The following is a 12,188-nucleotide window of genomic DNA, read 5'->3' on the forward strand; positions in this document are numbered from 1 at the left end:
GAATGTTCTGTGTTCTGCAATCCTAATGCACCTTTTTATTTATTCTTTTAATAAGATTTCTCATTTTGTGTAATTTAGAACATATTTGCATATTCAAATAGAATGTTTTTTTGGTTTTTTTACATAACAGCCTTTGTCTGAAAAAGTAACGTTGAGATATTGTACACACTCGCCTTTAAAATGACCTTGCATATAAAACCGGGGTATACCGTAACTAAAAATTTGGCTGAAGGGGGTTAAACATGCATGAAATGAAATTTAAGTCCGGCATCAGTTAAAGACTGTTGGTTGTTGCATTGAGATTGATTTGATTTGTGAGACCGGAGTGGCAGGTAATCCAAGCAAGATGCCATGTAATGGAAAATCTCTTTCAGCCTAATCCTGGCTGTATGTCACGTAACTGATACGGGGATGTATATTTGGACCTTTTGTTTTATCGCTCATATTATAGGCGAGTATGTATAACAGGCATTTGGCTTTTTTTCACAATTTGTGATACTTTTCTGAACTCAATAAGTTTGTGTCATAGTTGTAAATAATTTGTTGTAAGAGGTAATTACATTATGTTTGAAACATATTATGTAGAATAATGTGCAGTGGGTAACTGCTCAAAACTTCTCAATTTTTATTAAGATACAAGGAAAAGGTACACATATGTTTGGAGACTTGGAAAAGAGGCTTTTTGCCTCATAGTCTTAGGCACTGTGTTAGTAGTAGGCCCACTGACATGGAAACGTAGCAAAAGATTTCTCAAGGGAGGCACTATGCTTCAGCAAAGACAATGACTTGCACTGTTTTGATAGTGTGAACTTAATTAAGGAAAGGATCTGTTCAATTCAGCTATTATTTGTGTGCGTGTATGGTGTTGACATATATACAGTTGGGCACAGAGGACATGAACATGGAAAAACTCCAAATCACGGATAGCTTATACCATTTCCATTCCCTGACTGGTATCATATTTTTGTCATTATTTTGTTAACCCGAATTATGGATGTGTCGTCGAATACATTAGTCAGTCCTCGACATGTTTGAGTTATCCATGCCCGAGTGTACTTGGCGCTTATGAAAGTGGTACTGGTACCAGGAAATATGATTGTACTGTGGAATTGTAGTTGTTGTTGTGGTGACAAAGAAGTACTGTTACTGCGAAGCACTTGCATTTGTTGATGTGGTATGATAATCTTATTAATATATTGAACCCTTTCTGTACTTTAGTGTTCACAGTATTATCTTTGTTCGGAGATTTATTCCGTCTGTTGTGTTTCCACAACGCTACTGTTAACTTTTATTCAATTCAAATGTCTTTCATGGAAGAAAATTTTTATGTTTTTTGCCAAATATTCATGCATGGACGATGTTGCACCTGTTCCTTTCAACTGAATTCCATCGTGAAGAATTGATGTATGATGTCACATTTTCTTGTATGTATTCACAACTGACTTGGAATATTCACTTAATTAGAGCTTCTATATCAGTGGTCTCAAACTCAAATTACCTGGGGGCCGCTGGAGTTAGAGCCTGGATGAGCCTGGATGGCTTCAAGTAGGCCTGTTCCACAGAAAAAAGCTTTTCAAGTAGGCCTTTAAAAAAAAGAGTACAACTGATCTAACCTTCTTAGTCTTTATTTATAGCAGTTAAGAACATGAACGGTTCTTCAGAAACACGGCAGCGCTTTCTGTTAATGTTACATAGCTTAGCGCCGTTTGGTTTGAGGGAGGAAGCAAATGAGTCCCTCAATATGGTTTGAAAATGCTCATCAATAAGTTTGGATCTGTACTCTGATATATAGGATCTGTACTCTGATATTGTTTAAGTTCATGGCGGAGAAAAGCTTTTCACATATCTGCTACCAAAAAGGTGCATTGTCTCTGGGACACTTCTCTCAAAAACTGAAAAAATTTTGGCTGCACAAACACTTAACTTTTTTAGAATGTCAAACTGGGGCTGTGGCCCAGGAGTTTGAGACCCCTGATCTATGTTTTCCGTGTTGGGGAAAAGATAAGTAGACTGTGATCTGATCCATGGGTGTCATGAGAACATGCCTTAACCAGGGTTCAGTCACGTTGCACAGATTAGATACGATCTTTCTATTTATATCTTTAACGACTTCACAGTTCTGATTCATTTTGCCCATACAGCATGTCCACTACCTTTTCGATCTCCCTCTTACGTGTTCCATCCCTTCCATAATATTTTCTAGTTTGGTGGTTTTTGTTGTGGTTAGTAAGCAACCCATAAATTTCTGCCCTGCGGTGCTCCTAACTAATTTGCTTCAGATAATGTCCTTTGCTACTTGGTACCCTTTACTGATGTGTAGGCCTACTGATTTTCCTTTTTAGTAATTTTAGGACCCCCCCAACCCTCTTTTCTCATTCCGCCTTTCAGAAATGTCTAAAATGTATAAAATGTAGTACATATTCCTGATTCATGAAGAAATTAGTGTTTTGTAAACTTCACTTGAGTTTGGAATCATAGATAAAGTTTGGGCCCCCATAAGAATTTTTCAAGACATCGGGTACACAGTGTTAAATTTACAGTGTGAAAATTATGTTTCTGCACTCCAGACAGATGTATACTGTATGGATGTACCTAGTTAGATCTGTGACATCAAATAAACTTTGATAAGTTGTCGTTTTGATTATTATCAGTGGGGTTGTTCTGTCAAGTCATTAGAGGACAAAAAAAAATTTGGAATCCATATTTTTCTGTGGACCTCACTGTGATTGGGCCTTTTTTCACTTTATATATTTATACTGTAATGCCACAGGCTGTACCAAAGCCTTTACTTTTGTGTGGGTGCAGCACATTTTGTTTCGTAGATAACCAATTGGTGAAAATCTGGATGAAATTAAATGAGATTCTAAAATTCTTAAATGAAGTTATAGCTCTCGATCATCAAAAAATAAACCCAAGAACCTCAGGATGCCTTTGAAGTAAAATTGTACTACAAGGTTGTTTTTGTTGTTGTTTACAACAGACGATAATTTAAACCTGACACCTGTCTCTACTTTTGCCTTCTTACAGAATGCAAGTCCGAAGTTTTGTTGTTGTTGCCTTTTCTGTCTCCTCAGTGTTAACCATTTCAACTTTCACTTCTCATAGTAATTCTTGTAAAGTATGTACATATTCAAGATACCAAAATTTAGATGCAGATGCCTCCTCTGACTGTGTTTTATAGCCACATCCATTAGTGATTGAAACACTGGTATGAGGGTCCATTATATTGCAGGCCTGCCAAAAACTCTTTTAAAATTGGAGCTTTTTGGGGGTTTTTCACGTAAAAGAACCCTACTTGGATTTGCATTAAAAAAAAATTTTTTCTGGAATTCCATTTCTGTCAAGTCATATGCCATTTATTCAATGACTTGTAAGTACACATTTTTATTGGTATAAATCCTCCTGTCGCAGTCAGTCTGTTATCATGTAATCTTAAACTACTGGAGATCTGGAGACTGGTTTTTTTTCTCCCCAAACTCCCTAATTTTTGGGGGAAGATTCTAAGAAAAACTCCTATATTTTGTCATGGAGTGCTTGGCAGGTCTGATAGTGGAGAATTTGTTCCTTGCAAAATGTTCTATCGAGTCATTAGATTCTTTTGTGTGTAGGTACAGTTATGTGTACTGTCTAGTAATGCTGTGCATCTGAGATTCTGCTGTGCAATAGGTTTGCTGGTGCGATGACATCCAAACTTTGCTCATCCTCAGTGATATTACATGCCTGTCTTGTTTCTTGTTATGTAGTAAATGATGGTACTTCCTATCATATACACTGGCGTGTCTTTTGTTTTTTTCATTTGGTCCAGTTTGAAGCTACTATTGCTTGCTTGTTTGTTTGTTTGAGTAAAGAGGTGCTTCTTGCTTCATCTATCGTCCTTATCTCCCCTTCTTCTTTTTATGTTTGTTTCTCTCTTGTAACACCTCTAATCTTCTAGCCCTTATATGACCTTATGCAGTTGCGAGCGCCGTAAAACCTCTACTAAAACTAAAGAAAAAAGAGGTGCACATGGACACAATAGCAGTCATTTAGTGCACGAGAAAAATAAGACCAATAGATGGAAGTAACAGAGGAAAAGAAGTATAACCTACCTGTGGTACCCTCCACCTACCTGTGGTACCCTCCACCTACCTGTGGTACCCTCCACCTACCTGTGGTATCCTCCACCTACCTGTGGTACCCTCCACCGATCTGCAAAGCTGTTACCTTTTGTTTAGTCCTTTTAGCAGAAAGTTGTTGCTTTGGTATGATTTAAATAAAATTTCTAAGATAGGATTGAATTCACATATATATATAATATGTAAACATCGGATTCAGTGAGATGGGGCTCAAAGACTGGGACGTGATGAAAGGAGAAACTTTCTTGTAAAAAAATTTCTTTGGCTTCACATGTAGTCCTACCTCTTGCTTTTTTTTAGCTCTGGATGCTACCAGTGTATCAGTGTATCACACAGGTGTAGATAGTCCTCAGATAGAGTGGCTCAATAGATCAGCAGGCTTTTTCTTTCCTAATCCTTACTATTGTCATTTTCCTCTACTTCTTTTGTATGTTTGTCACTCTCTTGTGACCTGCTAGTTTTGGGGTGCCTTGATAGTCGAAGCAGAACTTGTGCTGTTGAAGCTAGAGAAGTGAGCAGAATAAGTCTGATTCCCTGTAAAGACTTCTCTGTTGACACCCACCCCTTGGCGCTCATATGACCTTATGCAGTTGCGAGCGCCGTAAAACCCTCTACTACTATATAAAAAAATAAAAATAAACACATGCAGATAGTCCTCAGATAAAGTGGCTCAATAGATCAGCAGGTAGGGTGTTTGCCTATCAACCCAGAGGTCCAGAGTTTAATCCCTGCCAGTCATTTTTCTCATCTGTTTGACACCCCATGAATTTAAGTTATGTAGGATCAAGCACCTAGTTTTCTCAAACAAAGATGACAATTTGAGAGGTCCTGTATAGAAGCTTTTGAACATAAAAAATCCCTTGGAAGTTCAGAAATTGAAAAAAGTAGGCCGTTCCTGCAAAGTTCAAACTTAACTCCTACCCAAAACTGAAGTAACTCTAATCAGTATGAATATATTGAGAGTATCTTGATGGATAATGGCGGGTGGCTTCCTATCTAGAAAGGGATGGTTCTATGTACACTTCAACTCAACTGCCGGTCAGGCCCTCTGTGGTTATATGGGGATGTGCGCCAACCGATCCTGTAAATTAAACAGCCATGACCTTGAAATCAACTGCACTGTGAGATGAAGATCATACAGTGAGTTGCTCCCTGAGCTCTTGCAGGGGTACAAGAAGAAGACATGCGGATAGTCGTAAAAGCGATCCTATAGCTTATTCACTTTCGTCTGACAGCGTTTAAAACAAGATAAAACGAAATCACTCAGTTCAATCTTCTCAGATTTTTGCTTACGGGTCTAAAAGTTGAATGACCAACAGAATCTAAATGAAATCTACAAGCTTACACTGAAATTGAAATGGGGGGGGGCATGGTGGTGCCGTCTCAAAAGGAGCAATTTGTCAGCAAAGTTACTGTACTGTAAGTCATTTACTTTAGCGACCCTGTGTATGCATCGAAAGAGCGGTTTTTAATGTAGGTCCCAAATAAAAACTTTCATTTACTGATCAAAATTTTTGTAAAGAATATTTTTCTTTGGTCGCTGGCCTGCAAAAGTGCCATGCAAAGTTTTGTGGGCATAAGTAAATTCCTAAATGAGCTAGAATCTTTTTCGCAGTCAGACAAATGTTAACAAGCTATAACAGTATTTTGTGCTTTTTTTCTCTCTTGCACGACTTTTAGTTTCATATATATATGTTTACTTATTGTATCGGCAAGCTAAGAATAACAAAGTACAAGAGAAAGTGGCTTTGTGGACTGATGTCAAGGATGGTGGGGCGTCAGTGTGCCCCCTCCCACTCCCATGTGAGAGTGTGTGTGTGTGTTTTTGCATATAATTATCTCCACCACTCCAAGACTCCAAGCGCTTGCTTCGCCAGCAAAGTTTTATGAATGACACCACATGGTACATACATTCATTTGTACCTGATTTGTTCCCATTATCATATTTTCCCTAGAACACATTAGAAGAAGAATAAAACGGAAAGCAAGTACAGTGGAAGCTGCTTAAACCGAAATCTGTAAGACTACTGGATTTTCTTCAGTGAAGCCGAGTCTTCAGTTGAAATGGGATGCTCAAATGAAAAGGCGGGAAAAAATCGAGAATTTTCTTTTTTTTTTAGGTGTACTGCTTTTTTTTCCTTCAGATTAATCGTTTTCAGTTTAAGGGGACTCCGATCCACAGTAGAAAGAGCAGAGCAGACCATACCAGAGCACAGACTTTCAGCTGAAACAAACATTGAACCGGGTTTCATTGAGGAGACACTACAAACAGAAATGAAATGAAAAAAACTGCTGGCAGGATTGAAATAAGTGTGCAGCTCTGAAATTTATTTATGACAGAGCCTAATTATAATATGAAAAATGAAAAGAGCCCATCAGTCTTCTCAGGATTATTCTAATTATAACATTGTATTTGTATCCATTATTCATTGTGAAAAAAAAAAGTGTTACTGAGTCCAGCTGAGTGCGTTTATGGATTTCAGTAATATTCAGCCATAACCTTATCAATAAATAATAAGTACAGAATACACATCCACCATAATGTCACAGGGTATTCCAAAGTGATTTGATCAATTCTAAAGTGATCAGAAAAATCAAGAATGAAACATCCATACAGTTAAAAGAGAACTGAAACAAAAAAAAGACATGTGATGCAAAAATATGTACAAAGTTCAAAACATAATGCCTGTTTTTGAAAAAATTGCAACAGTCAAGTTCCAGAACAAGTAAAGAGGTTTGCATCCATTGTCAGCCTCTTTCAAAGGCAAGAGTCAGTGAATAGTACAGTAAAGAGAAAAACCTGGACATTTTTTGCTAAGGGCAAGTCTTCAGCAGAGGAAAGTAGTTCCCAAACCATCAGTCAACCGAAGGATGTTCTTTTCAAGAGGTCCACAATTACACAAAAATTTAACTCGCAGAGGTAGGAGACTATTCTAGGACATTATCAACATCATTCATAATTCTTAGAAAATTACATTTATCAAATGTCTATGGGATCTCAAACTACTGGGATTTTTTAGTTTTAGTAAGTGTTTTACAGCACTTGCAACACAATAAGGTCATATAAGTGCCGAAGGTTAGAGGTTGTTACAAGAGAGTAACAAACACAAAAAAAGGAGAGGAGATAAAGGCGATAGATGTTCGATAGGAAAGGAGAAGCAAACGACAGAAGAGCACCCGTCAACCACCCACAACTACTGGGATAAGCAAGAAGAATAACAGATGAACGAAACATTAACCTATGCAATAGCACTAAGCCAAACCTTTGAACTACTATAATACTAAATCACTTTATGAGCAGGCAAGAGATGAGGTACACAGTTGGAGCAAACGTAAGTACATGTATCTCATGGATATATTGCTAGCCTAAAGTAGGAACACAGTTGTTTGCGTTTGCAGCGCATAGTTAATGCTCAAAAGAGTAGAATATACTGTGATTCACTCGTTGTCCTCACGAGAATTAAGGCATGACCAAAGTTATGACACAGAATTGGTCCTCTCAAATCACACCAGTTCCCTCAACTTAAACATAATCATAGCATGATATTAATACATGTATCTCTCAGCTAAATTACACATACTGTGGTCTATGTTGCTTCACTTCAAGCAAAATCATGATGAATAACATGATAAGAGTGAAAGCAGACAAAAAAAAGATGACAAAAATACTGACAAGGACAATAAAAATTTTGACTGTACCAGTATATCATGTCCTGTTCAACCGCCCTATACAATACCTGAGTGACTTACAAGTAAACAAGAAGTTAGGTTTTGATTATCTGTGATCAAAACACAAGATAGGACACAGTTCCTTCATCCTTCGGTGAAAGAAATAGACGACCTGTTTTCACTAGCTTCTGAAACACTCTATAGAAGAACATGGCAAATCACTCACATACACTCTCATTCACTCACACACACACACACACACACACCATATAGAACACAAAGGCACACAAAGTCTCTTTCCTCCCTCTGCCAGGCTCATAACAAAAAATTAAGGGTGACCTTATTTAGGCCACATATGGCCTAAATAAGCTAAACCCCCCTCCTTTACCTTATTTAGGCCACAGGTGGCCTAAATAAGCTAAACCCCCCTCCCTTACCTTATTTAGGCCACACCTGTGGCCTAAATAAGCTAAACCCCCCTCCCTTACCTTATTTAGGCCACACCTTTATACAAAGTCACAGAAATATTCCTTTTGTGCTTATTGAGGTACAGTGCAGGGTGATTTTACCTGCAAGGATAATTGGACAAAATGGGCAAAATCTTTATTGCTAATGGTCATATGTAGACAAATCCTATATCATTGTCTTTTTTTTTTCTTAACTGCTCATGGTTATTAAAGAGTAAGCCAACTAGGTAGTAATTTCGGATTCCTAATACTAATATTATTATGGGCATTCTTAAAATTTTTAAACTTGTTTTTAGCGCTTTTCTCAATGTAAAACGGATTCCGAAAAAACCCCCAATGACCTTATCTTTCTTTTTCAAAGTATTGTGCATATATTTGTGTGAAACTATATATTCTATGCTTTCATGTACATGAAAAAAGCTAATAAAGGCAAGCAAAATGTTCTTCAGAGACATAGATCTAGTAGTTGGCCCACTGAATTTTTTTTATAAACCGGGAAAGATGACCAGAAAATAACAAAATTATTTTATGATCTTCACTTGCACTTGCAATTTTTTTTATAAATTATAGTCTACCTCATTGTCTTTTTTTCCCATCATTTTTCTTCACTATTCATGACAACTGGCATGTATTGTTTTCAGTTATTATCAAGAAAGTGGATAGGCGGACTACGGGGTCTATCTAGCCAAAAGGATAGGTGGACCCCGGGGTCTACCTAACAAAATGCTAGGATTTAGGATGTGAACCCTAGAGTCAGCGTAGTCAAATAAGTAGATCTAGGTTTAACTAAGGATCGGTGGACCCCGGAGTCAACATAGTGAAATAAGTAGATCTCAGTTTATTTTATAGTAGGACTGGCGGAGCCGGTGGTCAACGTAGTGAAATTATAAGTAGATATAGGTTTAATTAAGGATTGGTGGACCCCGGGGTCAACGTAGTGAAATCAGTAGATCTAGGTTTAATTAAGGATTGGTGGACCCTGGGGTCAATGTAGTGAAATAAGTAGCCTACATGTAGATCTAGGTTTAATTTTAAGGATTGGTGGACCCTGGAGTCAACGTAGTGAAATAGGTCCTTAATTAAACCTTATTCCTCTACGGCTATGGTGACTCCGGGGTCCACCAATCCTTTTAAAATTAACCCTACTTATTTCACTACGCTGACCCCGGGGTCCACCAATCTTTAAAGAAACATACCTATTTCACTACAGTGACCCCGGGGTCGACCTGTCCTAAAACCTAGTATTTCGCTAGGTAGACCCCGGGGTCCACCTTAAACCTGCTTATTTATCACTACGTTGACCCCGGGGTCCACCAATCCTTACTTAAACCAAACCTTATTTCACTACGATGACTCCGCGGTTCACATCCTAAAACCTAGTATTTCGCTCTGCAGACCCCGTAGTCCACCTATCCTCTACAGGACTAAACTATTATCAATTTGCAATTTTCATTGATTAGCATTTTTTTTTCAAAATATTGAATCAGAGACTCGCTGTCTAAAAAGTCCACTGCTAATGCTATTCTTTTCAAAGAAAATGGCACAATTTGATTTTATGACATGTTGAAAAAAAAAGTTTGAAAAATATCCCGAAAACAAGATAAAATGATTATATAGATCTCTCTCTCTCTCTCTCTCTCTCTCTCTATATATATATATATATATATATGTGTGTGTGTGTGTGTGTGTGTGTGTGTGTGTGTGTGTGTGTATTTTATTATGTATACTAAAAGACTGAGCAGAGGCTTACAATGTAAATTCTGTGCTCTACAAGTAGAGAAAATATTAAGTTTGCGCAAAACAGATTTTAGAAAAAAAAAGTTGGATCTAATTATTCTAATACAAGTAAAAGTGATTGTTATGGTGAGATTTGTTATTATTGACTCTGGAAATACAGTTACTTGCTGAATCTAAAAGTAACTAGAACTGTGCAATTCGTTTTATTTCAATTCCAAAGCCCAACGGCATAGCAATAATAAGTTAGATCTAGATCTAGCAGTTGTAGGCTCTCTGGCTGCTTCTAGCATAGGCCTGCTACTACTGATTCTAGACAGGGAATCTAGATCTTGCTATCGCCTGCACTATTAAAGTCAAATATATGGTAAAATAAAAACAAAACTGAATTTTTTTCAGTCAGTACATCCCAATTGCCATAGCCGCACGTATTAATAGTTGAATAATGCGATACCGAAGCAACACGTTATCACAGTGTGCAGGGGAGAGCGAGGCGCCCGGTCGATTCCGTGGTTCGGCTTTTGTAGATCTATGCATTTTTTACGGAAAGCCCTATTACCTAACCCTATTACTAGATCTATTAGTGTTGTGAAAACTTCAACCTCTACAGCTCAGGCGTCAAAAGATGCTGGAAAATAATAATACGTCCTGAAGTTTCATAATTTATTTTTATACAGAATAACACAGTACACAGCCAGTAGTTTTTATTTCATCGAGTTATAAAAATGGCCTTCGTATAAAAATTGCCTTGTTTTCAGAAGCAAATTTTAATAGTTCTAGTTCTACCGAATCGATTTTCACGCGAATTCAACCATTTTGATGATCTTTCTTTTCCTTTTAAAAAGATGTAGATCTAGGCCTGTCGGATGTGGCAATGCGAATAACACTGAGTTGTTTAGATCTAGACCCATCAAAACAGGAGGCTTCGTGGCCGATCACAAAAGTCTACGGGGCTTATCGAGGCCGATTCGCCCTTCCACGAGTACGTTCACTAAACTGCCTACTGGATAGAATCTACTACCAAATATTCTCTACACGATCTTTGCTACTACTACTACTAGGCCTACTAGCCTACATGTACTACTACGAGACAGTACGAAAGAGTGTCACTCAGGCAAAGATAGTGTAACTTTGACTCAGCCACGTAGTGTACACTCTTTTTATACCCCAAATTTAACCCGGAAGTCCATTCGGAGGATTTGACCTTTTCACTGGACCAAAGTGTGCCAAAATGGTAGCCTAGCTTTTGCCCCTCCATGAAGGAAAAATCTGGCCCTCATTCAAACCATTGGGATTGAGCAAAATTTTGCGTATTGTGCTTTGTTCTTTACAATATTCATTATGGTTATGATTTATAAGTTGTACACTGAGACAAAACCGTACTAAATGAGAAAGGTGCACCATTATGAAAGTGGAACGAACTCAGTTGCCTGAAAAAGGTAGTTTGAGCATGTGTGGCCTAAATAAGCTAAACCCCCCTCCCTTACCTTATTTAGGCCACAGTCCACTGTGGCCTAAATAAGCTAAACCCCCCTCCCTTACCTTATTTAGGCCATATGTGGCCTAAATAAGCACTCCCAAAAATTAATTAAAGTGACTGTGGCCTTTTAGGATGACAAAAATTACAAAAAAATTTCTGCCATTGGCAAAAAGAATTTTCTTCAACCATCAAAACTGTTCACATGAACTTACAGCTCACCAGGTTAATATCTTTAGAATGTTCTGCATAAAGAGTAGACCCAAAAAGCTGTCAAGTTGTTGTTATTGATCCAGCAACAGCTGGGCCCATGCCCTTCTGTCCAATGCCATGTAAAGAGCTGTCTAGACTGGTTTGAAGCATAATCTAGGAATCTGGTGGTCCTTTCCAAAATTGTACTGATCTTGACATTTTTCAACATTTTCTCAGTAGTTTCCAACTCATGTGGTCACACAACAGAACTTTATGACACTGACAAATGAAATATTAGTCCTTTGTCAACATGCAGTTTGTTCAGCCTTCTTACAAAATAATCTTTTCTGAATTCTGTATTTAGTAAATAAAGTTGACTGTTCTAGCGTTTCATCAAACAAAACATTTTGTTAGAATGCAAGCAGCTGTTATGTAAAATCTTCAAAACAGCTCGAATCAAAAATGAAAAGCCACAATAAGGCATCACTCTCTCCACAACATTCTTCATTAAATATTCTGTCCCCCCAACCCCCC

Source organism: Aplysia californica, unplaced genomic scaffold, assembly GCF_000002075.1.
Source record: "Aplysia californica isolate F4 #8 unplaced genomic scaffold, AplCal3.0 scaffold00010, whole genome shotgun sequence".
Lineage (NCBI taxonomy): Eukaryota > Metazoa > Mollusca > Gastropoda > Aplysiida > Aplysiidae > Aplysia > Aplysia californica.